General features: G+C 39.2%; 1 protein-coding gene across 4 annotated transcripts in view; it reads right to left on the reverse strand.

Annotated features, from left to right (window-relative positions):
- Positions 1–20,944, reverse strand: part of C1H1orf226 (chromosome 1 C1orf226 homolog) — a 319,795-nt gene that overhangs the window by 255,331 nt on the left and 43,520 nt on the right. The window contains exon 2 of one of the 4 annotated variants that reach the window (XM_054526432.2): positions 17,840–17,977. The exons of the other annotated variants lie outside the window; for them this stretch is intronic. The gene's annotated coding sequence lies outside the window, so the exon portion shown is untranslated. The remainder of the gene's footprint in view (positions 1–17,839; positions 17,978–20,944) is intronic. 4 annotated transcript variants of the gene reach the window in all.

Raw genomic sequence — 20,944 nt, forward strand, 5'->3', positions numbered from 1 at the left:
CAACCATTACCTCTAAGGACATAAAAAACAAAAGACATGACATCTATCTTCTAAACGTTAACAGTACACATAAAGAGAGACATATGATTCAACAGAGACAATGTGCTAAGGTCACTGCTGTAATAAGGTTATATCTACCAAGTCCAGTAGAAGCACAGAAGGGCAAACATCTAATTTGCTGGGATGCAAGTCAGAAGTACTCACAGAGAAGATAATTTTTGAACTTGAAGGATAAATAGTTGGTTGGATAGAAATAGAGAAGGCAGCCCATTCTAGGCAGGAATATCAGCATGCACAGAAATGGAGAGTTGAGTCAGCATGGCCTGTTGGTGTGTTCAGATGCTACAAGTCCTCTGTCAGATGAGATGAGGCTGAACACACAGGCAGGGTCAGGTCATGAGGGCCTTGCATTGCTACTCTTAAGTCATGTGCAGCCACCTAAGGATTTTGAGCAACCAACTTTGATCAGGTTTATATGGCTGCTTCATGGATGATAGATTGGAGAGGACATGACAAGAGACCAGTGACAGATAAGAAGGACATAAAACAGAGCAAAAGAATCAGGGATAGGAGGAGAGGATATCTGGGAGATGATAGGGACAGGACTTGGAAACTGATCAGATGTGGCTGTTAGAGAGGGAGATGAATTCAGGGTAATTTTCAGGATTCCTTAATCCTTCCACTGAATGCATGCATCTCTGCATCTTGACTTTTTCCCTCCCCTCCTTCCTCTCCTCCCCCATTTACAGCACTACAGTTTTACTTTTTTTTTTTTAGACAAAGTCTCCCTCTGTCACTCCAGGCTGGAGTGCAGTAGTGTGATCTCAGCTCAGTACAACCTCCACCTCGTGGTTCAAGAAATTTTCATGCCTCAGCCTCCCCAGTAGCTGGAATTACATATGCACCTCCAAACCTGGAATTTTTGTATTTTTAGTAGAGATGGGGGTTTGCCATGTTGGCCAGGCTGGTCTCAAACTTCTGGCCTCATGTGATCTGCCTGCCTCGGCCTCCTAAAGTGCTGGGATTGCAGGTGTGAGCCACTGCTCCCAGCCCAGTCTTGCTTTGAGATAAATCATCCATTATACCAGGGCTTACTATAACTCACTCCTTAGATTCATGAATTTAGCATAAATACTGTCTTAGCTTTTATTGACTGTTTCACCTGTGTTTTATCCTATTAATTGAATTCTTAAGGTTTCCTTTTAAACTGAAATTCATTTTCTACCAATTTTAGAAGAGATACAATTTTTTGAAAATGTCTTCTCTTCCTTCTCTCCTCCCCAGTTAGATTATCTCACATCAAGTTCATGGGGCAGGAACTGGATCTAATTCTATGTACTACTTCATGCCAAGCATGTTCTTGGCATTCGTTGAACGCCGATTACTTCTACCGGCCACAAAAAATAATAACAACAATCTATAAATACCTTGGCTTCCTGCAGTTGAGAGGAGTTAACCAGACTGCAATTAAGGAAAAGCTGGAGAAAACATTTAGTTAGCAACTTCTCAAGGTAGACAATAAGATTAAGGTAATAAATACCAGTTCCAACATATTTCTTTGGAGATGTTTCATAAAATAGTCCAATAAAATGCTAAAGACCACCCAATGCCACAGCAGAATGCTAACCATGTATGAGTCATTCAAAAGCCAAAATTGAACAGATTCATCTATCATGTAAAAGGGATAGAAGAAGAATAAACATCAACAATTTATACTGCTGCCAGATTATAAAAAGGAAAGCTTGCTCTAAAATCTAGTTCACATAAAATATCACTTTTAGAATAATAAGACACCAAGAGAGTATGATCTCATTCATAGACTTTTAGAGAAAACTATAAATGGTATCTGGGTTTAGTCACAATGGTAACCAAGACGGGTATGATATCTATGATAATTGGTCCTAGGCAAGAATCAATAGATAAGATAGATAAAGGATGAAATATGACAAAACATTTGTTAAGATTAGAAGATCTTCTGAGGCAACTTAGGAAAGCATTACCAACACAGTGCATCTAATAAAATAATGACTTGTCTTTGTTAATACAGTTTAATTCAAAATTTCAAAGATTAAACCCAAGAATATAGACAAATTAAGTGGACTAATATAAGCACACACCTGGAAAATATTTTAGGTAAATGGCTGCTACAGAATGAACTCAGATGGGATATGAAGCAATGGACCCAGAAATCTCAGCCAACACGTGATATCGCAGTATTCCATCATTTACTATCACACTGGACCTCACTGACACAGAAGTTTCCATTAGGCACCAAGTCAAAAGAGATCACAAAGGAAAAGACAAGTAAGTGTATAGCTCTGACAGAAGAGCCAGAGCAAACAAGGAAATTGGGGCACATTCAGGCAAAGTGGAGAATCTCAGCAAGAAGAGAGCTCTTGTTTCAGAAACAGACCTTTATCCATGGCACCCAGAACACTGGTAACTGGGGAAAACTGAAGGAGTGTGGAACCTGGGAGGGGTCACTCATAGATTTGCAGGGCTGGAGGAATCAATATGGAGACCTGTGGGTTGGGAAGCTCTGCTATAGATTCCTATTATGTCATCATCAAAATATTTTATACCAATAACAGTTTCAAACCAAGTTTACTACTACTTTCCATATTGCTTTAATGAGCTAAGATTAGGCTGAGCAATTATTAAGTGCTATCATTAAATAATAATCATCCGATTCCCGTGATCTCACTTTATCACAAAATCCTGTCCAAAGGCAATTCTCCTGTGTTTCACTAGACCTGAAGGTCACGGAGAAATCTCTGTATTTTTTTCTTGACTTTATCTTTCTACAAACGTCATTTCTCCTATGACAATCTTATCGAGGTGGGTAGAAAATTATTTTACATACTAGCATCACTTTGTATCCATCTACTCTAATCTCTCCAGATGTAAATCCTCCCATCGCAAGCTTCTTCCTATGAATTCTCTTGCCTGGGGAGGCATATTTGAGTTGCATTTCCTCCAATGTGTGTCACCTTCCCAAAGAATCCAAGGATGCCATCACCTTCTGTTAGAAGGAGCATTATGTTTGGTATAGCACATCTGGTATTTGGCAGAGTCAGGCGTCCTTCACCCTCCCAGGAACTGTACTTTGAAACTTCCCATAATCCTCCACCATGATCATAATGTTTCAGCCCACCTTCCAGGCAGGCCTAGGGATCATCACATGTCTGGGACACACACATGCCATTATCACCAAATAGATTTCTTAATAGTCATTTAAAGGACCCTTCACTGTGCAGTTTACAGTTTCAAAGTATTTTCACACATCTCATTTGATCCTGGTGACAATCCCATTAAATAAGCAAACAAGGTTGCTACCTCTGTTTCACAGTTAAGAGGCCTAAAGATTAAAGAACTGTAGATACTTGCCCAAAGTTTGACAGCAGTACAGGGATTAAATGCCAGACATACTGACTGAGGCCATATGTAAAATCATTTTCTGTCTACCTTGATGCCTTCTCCTCCTCTCTTTATCTTAATCACATCCCCCCAACCAAAAAAAAAAAAAAAAATGCCACCTTATAACACTGGAGCTCACAGAATGGTCCAAGAGGCCCATAAAACGGGCTGTTTCAGCTGAGCTTGGACAGCAGCTAAATCAAATCACCTTTGAATACTTTCCAACCTCCCAGGGAAATGTCCCTGCAAGGACATTGCACTTTGGATCAGTCTGTTTACCAATCTAAATGAGAGCTTCTTTCCATGGGAAATCACGGACTTAACTATTCCTGGCCCACATCCCTCAACAGCTAATATAATAAAGACCCTAATATCTCTGTGCTCCCCTTTCTGCCCTATTGTGGCTTGCTGCATTATTAAAATGCAGCTGATTCTGTGTCAAGTGACAAGCCACAATAGGGCAGAAAGGGGAGCATAGAGATATTAGGGTCTTTATTATATTAGCTGTTGAGGGATGTGGGCCAAGAATAGTTAAGTCCATGATTTCCCATGGAAAGAGGCTTATTTAATAAAGTTATTTTAATACAGTTATTTGCTTATTATATATGCTTCCTACTGCACTGAGAGCCCACAAGACTAAAGATTCCTTGAAACTCGAAACCTAGCACCTAGCACAGAACACAAGCAAGCATTCAAACATTCGATCAAATATAAAATATGCATTAGTTCTAAAGGGACATGCTTTTCACTATATTCACTGGCCCCTGCCATACAAGTTTGAAGGGGAAACTCCTCCAGTTGCAGAAAATGGTAAGAAAATAGGAAAGCATTTCTGTTTCACTCACAACTAAGTCTTTTTTCTAAACCTGTTTGCCTAAGTTTCAATTTTCTTTTATCTATAAAAAGATGGAAGGGAATTAAATTTGTAGATGCCAAATCTGGACTACCCGACCTACTTGATCCCAATCCAAAAAATCTGTTAGGTCTAGAGTAAGGACTGAGAATTAGTATCATTTTTTAAAATTCCTTAGATGATTCTGATGATCAACAATCCATTCACCCACCAAATGTTAGGGTACACACTAAGCAGTTTTTATTCTAATAAAACTGACATGTCATCTGCCTGGCTGACTGCAGAGTCAAGTTTTAAAATGCTAGACTAGGTGACTTCTCAGTGGTTTCATTCTTCTCTATAAAAAGGAAGCCTCTAGAAAAGCCTTTTCCCTGCCTTAAATAAGTCTTACTCTGAGGGAAACCTCAGCAGAGATGGCCTAATGTACTTGTCTGTTCCTCCTGTTCTTGGGAGGTAGCAAGAACAGGGCTTTCAGCAGATGCCAGCATAGTCACAGGGATACTGCCTGAGAAACAGAGCAGGGCAGCTGAATGCTCAACACCTGTAGTACTAAAGCTCTTAACAGCTCTTGAAGGGTAACCAGTAAGTATCCACTAGGTGCAAAGCACCACAATTGACCACTGGGGTGAAATAAAAATTCACATATTTGTTATTGAGCATTGTGGTCTCTAATGTCAGAAAGACCTGAATTCAAATCCTAGTTCTGCCACTTACAGGCTGAGGGATCTTAGCTTAGTTACTTACCCTCTCTGTGCCTTTGTTTTCTCATCTGCAAAATGAAGAAAATGCAATCTTCCTTATAGGGCTATTGTTATTATAGCCATTATCAGAAATAGCTGTAACTCCACCTGTACATATATACAATGTCTGTAATGCCATACATTGAACAGAAGCTCAATGTATGGTAGCAGTTGTTATTTCTACATTGCAGCACTAAATTTGGTACTAAGAAAGATAGAAAGTCTAGCACAGCATCTCCCTTAGTGAAAGGTTTATACTCGACACTCAACCAACAAGTATAAATTAAACCCAAGTAATTAATTAAGCATACTCATTACTGTGGGACTTAGAGGCCTCTATCCTCAAGGGACTTACAATTTAGATGGGAAAAGTTAATATGCATAAATCAATCACAGACAATACAGGCATGATATTGCATTTAGCTGTGTCATAAGCTCTGCAAACACTGCCTAGGTCAAAAAGAGGGAGATAGCATGTCCTCGAGGGGCTGGTGATGGGTCAGCAGTGCCCTGGTGGCTAGGAAGATTGATTCAGTTTTTTCAATACATAGTTGAGCATCTGCTGTGGACCCAACACCAGGCTTACCAAGAGATAGAGTAGTTTAATAAAACAGAATCAATAACTCAAGGAGCTCACATTCTCATGAAGACCAGTGTCAATGTATTAAGGGTTCTAAAGGGACTGTACGATTTGCTAATGAAACAGAGATCAGGGACAGCTTCAGAGGATGCAGATTTGAGCTGAGCCTATTAGGATAAATAGATCTATAGAAGCAAAGGATATTTAGGCAGGGAAAACGTGAGAGGTAGGAAAACACATTGTGTGACGCAGGGCAGGGACAGGACTGGTCTGAGCAGAATAGGGAGTAGATGCTGTGGGCTAGTGGGCAACAATCAGGGTTAAAAAATGAGGCTGGATGGCAGAGAGACCAGCCTACTTATACAATTATGGGGAGGACACCTAAAGAAACCAGTTATACAATAACACAAGGCATGTGTGACCTCAGGCCAATTGAGGGGACAGAGAATCCTGAGGAAAGACAGATCACAGAGGGCTAGAACGGTCAGATGAAGGCTTAAGTGAGTCTTAAAGAGGAACGAACACACAGAAAACACAGGTACCAAGGAGGCAGAGCTTAGCTGGGGACCCAAAACACTTTGGCATGAAATGAAAAGAACATTAAAAAAAAAAAAAACCTGATGCATTTAGCATACAACAATGTATTCCTTCAAATCCCTGTCTGCAGAGTAAAAGGTGAAATAAAGCTAGGGGTTATCAGGACCTAATGAGAATCTCCTAAAACTGGGGAAAAGAATCAATGGTTCCATTAGAATCCACCCTTAAGTGACTCAACAGCCACTAAGCTAAACGGCTAACAGGGAAGTCCCAGGCTGGCCTCACAGGACAGCAGCTGATCCCCGGTGGTCCAGAAAAATCCTCATTTTAAATTGATTTCTTCAAGTAACAAAAGAAAGCAGGGGGTGGGATGTGAAACAGATTTTTTTTCCCTGTTTGTAGAATTCATAGGCTAACAAATTACCTTGCAAATAGCAGACACTTAACTACATACCTTGTGAATAAAAAGAGAAGAGAAAATGGATAATAAAAAAAATAGGAAAATCTATCCTCTATTAAAGAAGATTACAAATACACTTAGGTTTAGAACACAAATTTTTTTGAGGCGTTTTTGTTAAGGGGTGTTGAATAATGATGAAGAAAATTATCAATATTTAATATAATATTGAATATTTATTTCATTCTGGCATGATAAATTTTTGTATATATGTATAAGAAATGAATACTTTGTGATTAGAATTGAACTATAGGAGAATAGAGATTGTTGAGTGAATTGAAATAACAATTCAACTGAATTAATATATCCCCAAAAATAGAAAATGCAACACAATAGAAAGTACTTTTAAAAACCCAAGTGCATACAGAAATGTAGTGTATGGTAAACGCGTATTTTCATTTAGTGGAGAAAAAAATTTAACTTATTAATAAACAATGTTGGGGCAACCAGGTTGCCATTTAGAAAATATAAAATTAGATTTTTTACCTTCTGCTGCATATTAGGATAAATATCAAATGAATGAAAGATATGAATTACATTTTAAAAAAAAATCCAAGTACTAAAAGAAAACATGGATGATTTCCTTAATACCCTGCAATTGACCAAAATCTTGCTATACTTCAAAATCCAGAAGCATTAACATAAGAGATTAATAAATGTAATTATATAAAAGCATACAAACTATGTAAACTATGTAAAAGCATAGCAAAACAAAAAAATACCATAAGCAAATCATCATTTTTTTGGTGTAAAAATGTTTGTAGTTATATGCAGTGGTTTGTTCTTATTCTTAGTGATATGGTTTGGATCTATGTCCCCACAAAATCTCATGTCAAATTGTAATCCCCAGTGTTGGAGGTGGGGCCTGGTGAGAGGTGACTGGATCATGGGAATGGGTTTCTCATGAATGGTTTGCACCATTCCATTTGGTACTGTCCTTGCGATAGTGAGTTCTCATAAGATCTGGTCATTTAAAAGTGTGTGGCACCTTCATCTCTCTATTGCTTCTGATCCAGCCTTGTGAAGAGCCTACTCCCCCTTCGCCTTCTTCCACAATTGTAAGTTTCCTGAGGCCTCTCCAGAAGCAGAGAAGATGCCAGCATCAATCTTCCTATACAGTTTGCAGAACTGTAAGCCAATTAAACCTTTTTTTTTTTTTTTTATAAAGTACCCAGTCTCAGGTTATTTCTTTATGGCAATGCAAGAACGAACTAATACATTTAGGATGTTTACCTTAAGTATTCAGTGATGAAGTACCAATAATCCCTACAATTTATTTTCAGATGGAATAGTAAAACAGTGTTTATGTGTATAAAGAGCTGTAACACAAATATGGCAAATTTATTAAAACTTTGTAAACCCAGATGGAGAATATGAGGTCATTGCACTATACTTTCAACTTAAAAAGTTTTCAGACTAAAAATTATATGTGGTTGGGGTAGAGAAATACCATAAGTAAGATCAAAAGACAAATGACAAAGTAGAAAAAAAGCTTACAACATATCACAAAGGGCTCATATTCCTAATATACAACAAGCTCCTAAATTTTGAGAAAAGACCAAAACCCTGATTTAAAAAAAAAAAATGGTAAAAGATATAAGCAAATGATTTACTGAAAAACAAATGCCAGTGGCCCTTAAATGAAAAGATGCTCAATCTCACTCATAACAAAAGAAATACAATTAAAACTCTACAGGGATACTATTTCTCACCTATCAGATAAGTAAAAATCCAAGTTTGACAATACATTCTGTTGGCCATAGTATAGAGAAACAATCATTGCTACAGGAATGTAAGATGGTATATTCTTTATGGAGAGAAGTTTGGCAATACATAGCAAAGTTGCATATGCATTTACCTTTGACCCAGAAATCCCACTTCCAGGAATCTACACTGAAAACAAACTGGAAAACTATTAAATGATTTATCCACATGGTTATATATATGTGTATACATATGGATATTGTGACAGTATTTGTAAAAGCAAAAGGCTGGAAATGGTCCAAATATCAATCTATTAAAAACAAGTTGAATAAACCACATTCATCAGAATAAACTATATGGCTTTAAAACAGAGTCAGAAAGCATTCCATATACTTGCATGGATGATCTCCAGGATGTGGAAATTAAGTGTTGTTAAGTGAAAAAAAATTACAGAGAGAAAAAAAAAAAAAAGGATACCTTAACCATACTGTGAAGGTTAACATCATCAAAAATGGAACAAACCAATATTTTGTGGCTCCTGATACAATGCATTAGGAAGGATATGTCATCATTTCTGTGGCTTCCCTGTCCCAAATGCTAACCCTGAATCTAATCATGAGAAAATATCAGGCAAACCCCAAATAATGGGCATTCTACAAAATAACTGGTCAAAATGTAAGGAGGCCTGAAGTCCTAGCCAGAGCAATCAGGCAAGAGAAAGAAATAAAGGGCACCCAAATTGGAAAAGAAGAAGTTAAACTACATTGTTTGCCAATGATATGATCTTATACCTAGAAAAGCCTCAAGACTCCTCCAAAAGACTCCTAGCTCTGATAAATGAATTCGGCAAAGTCTCAGGTTAAAAATTCATGTACATAAATCAATAGCACTGCTATACACCAACAACTGCCAAGCTGAGAATCAAATCAAGAACTCAATTCCTTTTACAATAGATGCAAAAATAAAATAAAATAAATATCTAGAAATATACTTAACCAAGGAGGTGAAAGATGTCTACAAGGAGAACTACCAAATGCTGCTGAAAGAAATCATAGATGACACAAACAAATGGCAATACATTCCCTGCTCATGGATTGGAAAAAATCAATATCATGAAAATGACCATACTACCCAAAACAATCTACAGATTTGATGTAATTCCTACCAAAATATCAATATAGTTTTTCACAGAATTAGAAAAAACAATCCTAAAATTCATATGGAACCAAAAAAGAGCTGAAATAACCAAAGTAATCCTAAGCAAAAAGAACAAATCTGGAGGAATCACATTATTGGACATCAAATTATACTACAAGGCTATAGTAACCAAAACAGCATGGTACTAGTAAAAGCAGATATACACATCAATGGAACAGAATAGAGAACCCAGAAATAAAGCCAAATACTTACAACTAACCAAGTTTTAACAAAACATACAAAAACATACCTTGGGGAAAGGATATCTATTCAACAAATGATGCTGAGAAAACTGGACAGCCACAAGCAGAGAAGAATGAAACTAGATACCTATCTCTCACCATATATAAAAATTAATTCAGGCCAGGCGCGGTGGCTCATGACTGTAATCCTAGCACTTTGGGAGGCCAAGGTGTGCAAATTGCCTGAGCTCAGGAGTTTGAGACAAGTTTGGGCCACATGGTGAAACCCTGTCTCTACTAAAAATACAAAAATTAGCTGGGCATGGAGGTGGGTGCCTGTAATCCCAGCTACTCAGGAGGCTGAGGCAAAAGAATTGCTTCAACCCAGGAGGTGGAGGTTGCAGTGAGCCAAGCTTGTGCCACTGCACTCCAGCCCGGGTGACAGTGTGAGACTCCATCTTAAAAAAAAAAAAAAAGAGTCAAAAAACAATAGATGTTGGCATGGATGTGGTGTAAAGGGAACACTTACTCACTGCTGGTGGGAATGTAAATTAGTACAACCTCTATGGAAAACAGTATGGAGATTTCTTAAAGAACTAAAAGTAGATCTACCACTCAATCCAGCAATCCCACTACCGGGTATCTACAGAAGAAAAATAAGTCACTACATCAAAAAGACACCTGCATACATCTATTTACTGCAGCACAATTCACAATTGCAAAGACAAGGAATCAACCTAAGTGCCCATCAACTGATGAGCAGATAAAGAAAATATGGTGTGTGTGGCTGGGCGTGGTGGCTCACGCCTGTAATCCCAGCACTTTGGGAGGCCAAGGCGGGCAGATCACCTGAGGTCAGGAGTTCAAGACCAGGCTGCCCAACATGGCAAAATTCCATTGCTGCTAAAAATACAAAAAATTAGCTGGGCGTGCTGGCGGGCACCTGTAATCCCAGCTACTCAGGAGGCTGGGGCAGGAAATCGCTTGAACCTGGGAGGCAGAGGTTGCAGTGAGCCGAGATCGTGCCACTGCACTCCAGCCTGGACTACAAGAGCGAAACTCCATCTCAAAGAAAAAGAAAATATGGTGTGTATGTGTATGTGTGTGTGTGTGTGGGAATACTACTCAGCCATAAAAATGAATGAAATAATGTCTTTTGCAGCAACCTGGAAGGAGCTGGAGGCCATTATTCTAACTGAAGTAACTTAGGAATTGAAAAACAAATACCACATGTCCTCATTACAAGTCAGAGCTGAGCCCTGGGTATGCAAAGGCATTCAGAGTGGTCTAACAGACATTGGAGAGTCAGAAGGCCGGAGGGCAAGACGGGGTGAAAGATGAAAAACTACCTAGTAAGTACGATGTACACTACTCGAGTGATATGTACACTGAAATCCCAGACTTCATCGCTATACAATGCATCCATGTAACCAGAAACCACTTGTACCCCTAAAGCTACTGAAATTTAAAAATAAGGTTATGAAAGACAAAGAAAAATGAAACTACTACACATTAAAGAGACTAAAGAGATATAACAACTAGATGTATTACACTAGCCTGGATTGGATCCTAGACAAGAACAAAAATTATTTTGTTATATAGAATATTAATGGTAAAATTTAAATAAAGTCTGTAGAGAAGATAATGGTATTGCCTCAATTTTTTTTTAATTTGACAACTGTACTATGATTATATAAGAAAATATTCTTGTTTTTAGGAAATCCACTCTGAAGGACTTATAGAAGAAGGAACATCTTGTCTGCAACTTACTCTTAAATGGTTCAAGAAAAAAGCAGTGTGTGTGTGTATATAGATAGATGAAGCAATCAATGAATATGAGAGAGGGAGACTGGGGAAAGCAGGGTGAAGGGTAAATTGGAGTCCTTCATCCTATTTTTGTAATTTTCCTCTGTGTTTGAAATGATTTCAAAACAAAAAATTTAAAAATTTCAAATACACAGAATAGTAAGTACAATATGCTCCCTTTTATTAGATTTAGGAAGGAGAAGGAAATATATATTTTTACATATGCAAAAGACAAACACTGAAAATATTATCCAAAAACTAATTTTAAAGTTTGTTTACATATAGGGTGAAAGAGGACACAGCGTAGAGAGTAGGTATCTCTGGGGCACAGTGGCCCACACCTGTAATCCCAGCACTTTGGGAGGCCAAGGCAGGAGGATCACTTGAGGTCAGAAGTTTGAGGCCAGCCTGGCCAACATGGCGAAACCCTGTCTCTACTAAAAATACAAAAATTAGCCAGGCGTGGTGGCACATGCCTGTTAGTCCCAGCTACTCAGGCAGCTGAGGTAGGAGAATTGCTTGAACCCAGGAAGCAGAAGTTGCAGTGAGCCGAGAGTAGACATCTCTGAATATACCATGTTAGTAGCTTTGAATTTGGAATCAAGTGTTTTAGATATTCAAAAAATAAAAAATTTTTAAAAATCAGTAAAGCTTGGAAACAAACTGAAAACAAATGAATCTACTATTATCTCAAATTGGTGGCATAAGCACTGGAGAAAGTCAATATTTCAAAGATCTTCGGAACACAGTATTTTTAACAATAAATACTCGTGGAATAGATTCTAAGCACAAAGAGACCTGCAGTATTATTGCAGAAATATTGGTATTTTTAAAACTATTCTATATATACTGTTGATAAAACAAATAATTATATTTACATAATATTAGGAACCAAGATTTTGAATAAAAAGAAAAATATACAAGTATAAAATTAAAGAAGTTTATATCCTGTAACGTTAGTTGTAATTAAAAATTGGGGGCTGGGTGCCATGGCTCACACCTGTAATCCCAACACTTTGGGAGGCTGAGGTAGGCAGATCGCTTGAGCTGAGTTCAAGACCAACTGGGGCAACATGGTGAAACCCCATCTCTACAAAAAATAAAAAAATTAGCTAGGCATGGTGGTAAGCGCGTATAGTCCCAGCTAATCAGGAGGCTGAGGTGGGAGGATCACTTGAGCCTGGGAGGTGGAGGTTGCAGTGAGCCGAGATCATGCCACTACACTCCAACCTGGATGACAGAGCCAGACCTTGTCTCAAAAAAAAAAAAAAATGGGGATTCATTATATCATTCTCTCTACTTTCATATATTTTTAATTTTTACATAATAAAAAGTTCTTATGATATATCTCCCAAAGACCTACTACATGCGTAGCACAATGTGACCTTGGCTTCTGGAGGGTTGTCTACTCTTCCCTATAATTCAATTTCAGATTTAGTCATCCTGTGTGAAATAAAAATTGAAATAATTCTTATTTTGTTACATGCCCACCAGAGAGTTTATTGCACTTTTTGGCACTGGGGTTTTTTAACACTGATGATATCTGAAAGCACTGTTCTGGACACTTATCATTAGAAGCCAAGTTTCCCTCAACAATAGATCACATGTCTTGCTATCATTTACATTTGCTAATTATTATCTAGAGAAAAAGTGTCAGTGAATAATCTTATAATAATCAATGGGAGCTTCTCTACTTAAATATTCCTTGAAATTAATTGTCTTGTAACAAGAGGTCATTTGCAATTACAGTAATCATCCTAATTTATCTGTTGATAAATTCCAGCTTTTAAATACTAGGTTGTCAAAACAGAGGTTCACCTGCATTGTAATATGCTTGTTTCAAAAGACCTTAACTACAATATTTAGAAATGGGTTACTGTGCCCCAACCGCAAACATTCAATTATTGCTTTATATACTCTGTGTGGGAACATGATCTGAACAATTATCCCACATCCCCAAAGAGGCGAGGGTTCTACTTCCTGAGACAATCCAGATAATTAGAGAAGCCGGAGTCCTTTTTCTAAAGTAAAAACAATAAAAAGTAGTGATTACTAACTTTCACTGTTATTTTTATTGTTATTGTTTATAATAGTTAACATTTACTGAGCACTTCATATATGGCAGACATGGTGCTAAGCACTTACACAGTCTCCTCAGTTTACCACTTCCTGAGACTCTCAGGAGATGATATGCCCAAAGTCACACAGCTGTAAAGGGCAAAACTAGTGTCCTCCACCGTCTTCCTCTGGAAATGGAGATGCCATATCTGTCACTACCAGCTGTGACATTTGGAGACATTCACTTGGCCTCAGTTTCCTGGTTTGCACAATCAGAAGGTTGAATTAAACATTCTCTCCAAGGCTGGGCACGGTGGCTCACACCTGTAACCCCAGCACTTTGAGAGATAGGCGGATCACTTGAGGTCGGGAGTTTGAGACCAGCCTGGCCAAACCCCGTCTCCATTAAAAATATAGAAATTAGCCGAGTGTGGTGGCATGCACCTGTAATCCCAGCTACTTGGGAGGCTGAACCAAGATCGTGCCACTACACTTGATCCTGGGCAACAGAGCAAGACTTTGTCTCAAAAAAAAAAAAAAAAAAAAATTCTCTCCAAGTCTGAAGTGATCGGTTTACCCCTCTCAAATGCAGTTTTTGAAATGAAAAAAAAAAAAAAATCCTAGTGTGCCAGGTTCTTTAGCAGAAAGGCATCTCTCTATAGGCCTCGAAAGCACTTTGCAGTGATCACCCAGCTGAGTTCCTCATGAGAAATTCTGCTCATCAGAGATGTAGGTGAACAGGAAATTACAGTGCCAGAGGTCTTTTCAGAACCCATATCCAAAAGAGATGAACACTGGGTTTAGGGAGCAGAGGCATCTACACTTTTGTAAATATCTGAGTGGCAACAGAACGTGGAGAAAGATATGTTAAAAGGTATGGCGGAAAAAATCTAAAAGAATTCTGATATCGTTTGGCTGTGTCTCCACCCAAATCTCATCTTGAATTGTAGCTCCTGTAATTCCCAAGTGTTGTGAGAGGGACCCAGTGGGAGATAATCGAATCATGGTGGGGGCAGTTCCCCCATACTGTTCTCATGGTAGTAAATAGGTGTCACGAGATCTGATGTTTTCATAAGGGGTTCCCCCTTTCACTTGGCTCTCATTTTCTCTCTTGCCTGTCGCCACATAAGACACGACTTTCATCTTCTGCCATGATTGTGAGGCCTTCCCAGCCACATGGAACTGTGAGTCCATTAAACCTCTTCTTCTTTATAAATTACCCAGTCTCAGGCATGTCTTTATCAGCAGAGTGAAAATGGACTAATACAAATTCTCTCCTTATTTCCTTCACCAGGTTCCCAATTCTTTCCTTGTTTCCCTGTTTATAAACAAGCTTAATAACTGCATAAATTTTTATCATTTGGCCACTTACATAAAAATTCCTCAATTGTGAGCACTTAAGCTGTCTTTCCATTTTTCATTATTATAAATAAAATTGATGAATGTAAAGATATAATGCAAAAAATATTTTACAATATTTAGGCTATTTCTTTAGAATAGATTCCTAGGTTAAAGAATTATTCAGCTAAAGGGTATATTTTGATATGTACATATATATACACATACATGTGTATATATCATATACATATGTATATACCATATACATATGCATATACATATATATAAAATCAAGTTGCTTTCCTAAGAAGTTGTACCAATTTACACTCCCACCAGCAGCACCAAAGACATCCTATTATTCACAGGATAGGTCGTATTTGTCACTTTGGCCATATACCAACTGTTACCATCTCTGCTGCCTCCCCCATGCCATCCATTTCCTTTACAACAAGCCAAGGATCCCTAATATGTTTCACTCTTCAAGGCTTCAGAGGACGATTCTACGCAATTCCAAGTGCCTCTGTAAATCCCTTCATCTGAAAAGAATACCTTTTGCTACCCTTCAATACCTCACAAAGACAAGAGAGAGATTCCCTCGCCCTGGCTGTTAAGTACTCTGGGATCCAAGAGAAAGCTAGAGCCGCATAAAGAATTAGGGAGACTACCATAAATTTTTAGTAAGGGAAGAATAAAGAGCCATGCAAGTAGGTTCCTAATACTTCTCTTAAACTGACTGAACCCTCTTTCTGTTGGCAATTTTTAAATAAAAAAAGAATAGCAGCAGTACAAGTCCTTCACTTATATTTTACCATTTGTTGTTTTTTTGTTTTGTTTTTTGGCTTTTATAGAATGTGGAGTAAACCCAAAAGAGATTTCTGCTTTATCTAAACAGAAATTAAAAGCAAGGACACTATATACAGTTCTTAGGGAAAAGCAGACACACGAGCTTAATGCTTGCAGAGTATGTCCATGTAGTAAATCCTTCTAGGTTAATCAGGTTCCATATTGCCAGTGTCAGACACTGAGCTGCCAGACCCCATTTCCAAACTGGAGGAAAGTAAAGACTCTCTAGAATGCCTGGAGAGACTTTCTCCAGAGCTCTTGCTGCTCTTCCTCACGGGCTACTGGAAGAGCTCCCATCCATGGACCTCAAGCAGCCTCTCTTCCAGTTATTATGACAGGAAACTATTTCAGTTTCTAGATCATTCTTAAAAAGGAAAACATTCTATGAGGGCCTCAAAAGTAGTAGCTCTACCTCCCAAAATGCAGCAGATGATGGCAAAATTACCATCCAGCTCTCACATGATTTGCCTTATCATCAAGACAAGTGGCTCTTATCATAGGGACCTAGAAATCCCCATGAACTTTCTCATAGGTCTATGGGCTCCCGGAAATAATATGCTAAATTCCACTCCCTGTTGATGAGTTTTCTGAGGAGAGAGGCCAAGGATCCGAGATGAGGTTTTCATGGAGTCCAAAAGTGAAAAGAACTCACAGAGTCCTAAAGAGATGTCTGACACACCCCTACCTCTCCCTCAATCTCTTGCACAGCCCTGGGTGTATACTGGGTATTCAGTAAACATGGAGCAAACTGAGAAACATCAATTGACTAATATATCTATTCAAAACATAATGGTTATCATAAAGGATTTACAAATGCTGATTATTCATACATGAAAAACAGCAGCTGGAGTGTTTTTGGTTTGGGGTTTTTTAATGAAAAGTTGACTGTAATATCAGCAAGACAAAGCACTTGATTCTATCACAAAGACACAAATGCCCGTCTGTATGTTCACTGCAGTGCTATTCACATTAGCAAACACATGAAATCAACTTAGGTGCCCATCACCAGTGGACAGGAAAAAGAAAATGTGGTACTATGAAGCCACAAAAAAGAATGAAATCATGTTGTTTGCAGCAACGTGGATGGAGCTGGAGGCCATTGTCCTAAGCAAACTAAAGCAAGAATGGAAAAACCAAATACTACATGTTCTCACTTGTAAGTGGGAGCTAAACACTGAATACACATGAACGTGCATATGGGAACAACAGACACTGGGGACCACTAGATGCGGGAGGGTGGAAGGGAGACGTGGGCTGAAGAACCATCTGTTGGGTACTGTGTTTACCGTTTGGGTGACGGAATTCATTGGGACCCCAAGCCTCGATGTCATGCAATATACCCATGGAACAAACCTGTATGTGTTTGTTAATCTATAAAAAAGTTGAAATTATTTTTTAAAAAGCAATTGTTATTAATAAAACATTTCATAATCTTTTTATCTGTATCTTCTCATAACAACGTTGTGAAGGAGAACAATGAGATATGCCTGGTGCCTAGAAGATATGATAAATGTTCACTGACTGATGTGTGGTAAGAAAGTGGAAGCAAAAGACAGATATGTGGACCTGTCCATCATCTGATGACCAGAAGCCATGAAGGATCGTTAGGCTCCCAGGGGACAGTGGAAGCCCCATGTGTCCCAACACATATGTGTGCATACAACACACACACAACCTGGGCTAGGCACCTTTTCCTGTACCGTGCCTTCCTGAAAGAGCTGGAATGGTACAGCCCCAACTCTTGCCAGTTGGGATCTTAGCAGAAAGAGAACCAAAAAGCACTTTAGCTGCAGCCTGACAAGGTGCTTTCAGAGCACCAGCCCCCCTTTTTATTTCAGGGAGCACAATGATACATTTGTTCACCAATGTGCTCAGTGGCATGTCTGAAAGACAAGGAGGAGTGAGGTCAGCAGTCCCAGCTGAGGGGTAGCAGGAAGTCCTGGGAGTCCTGAGTTATGTCTGCCAGGGCTCATAATGTGTCTCTTGACTTCCCTATGTCTCCCTCCCTTCCTTTTAAACAAAGAGGATGATAGCTAGGGTACCTGAATTCATGCATCCTTGTCCAGAGAAAGAAACACTAATGGCAAATTGTCTGGCAAGAATTCACCAGTTTAAAAAAAGACTTACCAAGCAGTCAGTACTAAAGTGTCAGACACAGGCCGCAATCCATTAAGCAGCAGCAAGTAAATCCACAGATGAATCTAGCCGCTACCACCTGACATTAATCTGATGAAGACAGGACCAATGTATGGAAACCTGCAATATCTGGAGAGACAGCCAATGCAAACAGAAAAAAATGCATAAAATGAGCTCCTGTCCCCAGGAAACTGAAACCAGCATTTTCTGATTATTAGATTACGTCCTAGTAAATTGATTAATGCTGTCCACAGGGGCACTTTTAACTCCATTCTTACTCCCTAGTGCTAGGGTATACATATCTGCAAGAAGCTTCATGAGAGCTCAAGAAATTTAAGAAATGAAATGGATTTGACTTTGATTCGGACAATGGAACAAAGGCTGTCTCCTGTTCCAAAACAGATGAAATATATGAGTACCCTCCAGCCCCCCAAAAAGCTACAGATCTATGTAGGAACATCAAAGAATATTGGAGAGAAACGTCTCTAAGGAAACTGTACTTGTTAAAAGGATGCAGCTGTTGGGAGTGGGGGCAGGCAAGTGAAGTTCTCTTCATAATGTGCACAGTAACTTCTAAGACACCCACCCATCCTGAATCTGCATCAAAGTCAACAAATCAGAATGTCAATTTGTGAATTCAGAAACTGTACCCATCCTCTGCATGCCCAGTTGTCCTTTCCCTATGTGTCATCTCTGAAACACCAAGATATTTTTGAAAGAAAACCTCACTGCATCCACAGTTGTCCCTAACTATGGCTGATTCCAAGGTAACATACTATGAATCTATCATATTCAACTACCAGCTCCTGTAAAATCTGTCTGAGCCATAATTAGGAGTAAATATGGGACCCGAACCACGCCAAGCACAAAGGAAGCACTGAATGGAATAAATACCCTGGATATGATGGATCCCAAGAAAGACAAAAGAAGAAACCTGGGGAGCAAAGGGTCACCATCTGGGGGATGGAGCATGCAAGACTCTACATCCCATGGATGGCATTAGCTGTCCACGCAAATTTACTGGGGAGCAGCCCGTTCTGGAAGCACTGGACAGAAAGGGCTAGGAATCTCCCACAGGGCATCAACCTGAAACATGATGGATGCAAAGCAGTCTCAGGAGTCCATTACAGAGGACAATGGTGACACAGACTGCATACAAAAGTGAGTCACGACCCTGCTTCTGGAGAAGGTGACACAGCTGTCCTCACACTTCAGAGGCCAGGGGCTCAGCCTCACAAAGGCTAAACCTAGATCTTAAAAGGAAATATTCCTAAGTAAAGGAGGATGACACACCCAGCAATGCCAGCTTGAATATCCTTTTAATCGCCGAACAACCTCTACTTTGAATCCTCTAATCGCCGAACAACCTTCTAATTTGAGTATCTGACATTGTGAGAGGACTCAGGACCCAGAGATAGAGATATCTCCTAGATAGAGACTCTATCTCCTAGATAGAGACCAGTACAATTCTCAGAATTTAAAAACTGCATACCTTCCATAAATATCTGATCAACTGACAATCTTGGTAATAAGTTGGTTTATTTTAAGTCAATTGTTCAGAGACTGACCTCACCACCCAGGATAAAACTGACCTTTGAATTCATTCTCTCCCTCCTCCCCACCTCTAGTTTCCAAGATGAAACCAATGCTTTACACCTGAGTTACTCCAACTTGCCCTCAACCTCCCACTCCAGTGTTTCTCAAACTATACTGAAAAATCACATGGGGCTGTTGGCAAAATGCACATTGGACTCAGTGGGTCTGGGAAGGGGCCTGAGAGTCCGCATTTCTAAAAAGCTCTGCAATGATACCTGCTGCTGGTCTGCAAGCCACATTTGAGAGGCAAAGCTCTCACCATCCCAAATTACATTTCTAGACAATTCCTCTTCCAAGAATCCCCTCACAAAAACCTACAATGGCTCCCAGTTCAGTTGGCCTGGAACCCAAACATCACAGATTCTTACCTTCTTTTAAAAAAAACAAAACAAAAAAACAGAGCACCTGAGGCTCAAAGAGGTGAAGTAATTTACCCATCATCACATAGCTAGAGAGTCATTATGTGAAGTCAGAAAGTGACCACCTAATTTAGAGTCATGGTATACTGTTTTATTTTCCCTTATACACTTACAGTATCTGAAATTCGCTTGTTTAATTTGTATACTTGTTTATTATTAGTTTCCTTCCTCTCCCTCTACCACATCACCAACAACCATTACTAGTTTTGTAAAGCTCCAAAAGAGGAGGGATCCTGTCTGTCTTGTTCACTGCTATAGGCTCAGTACCTAGAACAATGCCCACTTGGCAATCTGTAAGTGAATGAACAAAAACAAATGCAATGAAACAAACTGCTCTTTCTTCCATGAGGAGATATAACAAGGAGACATAAGAATCTTGGCCATTATGGGACCTGAAGTTAACTCATAGATATCAGTCACTGTTTACTGAAAAGCCACTTAGAGCACTTCCAGCACTCAGACCATCAACGGACAGGCAAATGCAACAGGAGATATCATCCCACCCCTGCAACAACTTCCAATTTAGTCATGGGGAGAGGTCACATAGACGCAAACGATAACTTAAGCATACCTAGGAAGCAGAAGTACAAGTGAATATGACAAAATCTAGACAGAACACAATGCTGCAGGTGGGCAGGTCCCGATGAGACCACTGGGATTGACTTTAGCCCTTATTATGTCCTAGCAAGGAAGGTTGTTGAAAGAGGGGCTGGGCAACCAAGGTAGATGATGCATCCAATTCCCCAGATTAATTTTCAAAGAGGACAGATTATCAGATGTGATGAGATTTTGTATATGTCAACTTGGTTAGGTTACAGTCCCCAGTTATCCAAACACTAATCAAGGTATTGCTGTGAACGTTATTTTGCAGATGTGATGAAGGCCCATAATTAGCTGGCTTTTAGGGAAACCATCCAAGATAATATATGTGAGCCTGATTCAATCAGTCAAAAGGCCTAAAGGACAGAGCTGAAGTTCCCCTGAAAAAGAAACTCTGCCTCTGGACAGCAGCTTTAGTTCGTGCCTGAGAGTTCTGCGTGAAAGCTTGCCCTATAGATGTTGCACTTGTCTAACAGCTCCC

The sequence above is a fragment of the Pongo abelii genome, chromosome 1, assembly GCF_028885655.2.
Source record: "Pongo abelii isolate AG06213 chromosome 1, NHGRI_mPonAbe1-v2.0_pri, whole genome shotgun sequence".
NCBI classification, from domain to species: domain Eukaryota; kingdom Metazoa; phylum Chordata; class Mammalia; order Primates; family Hominidae; genus Pongo; species Pongo abelii.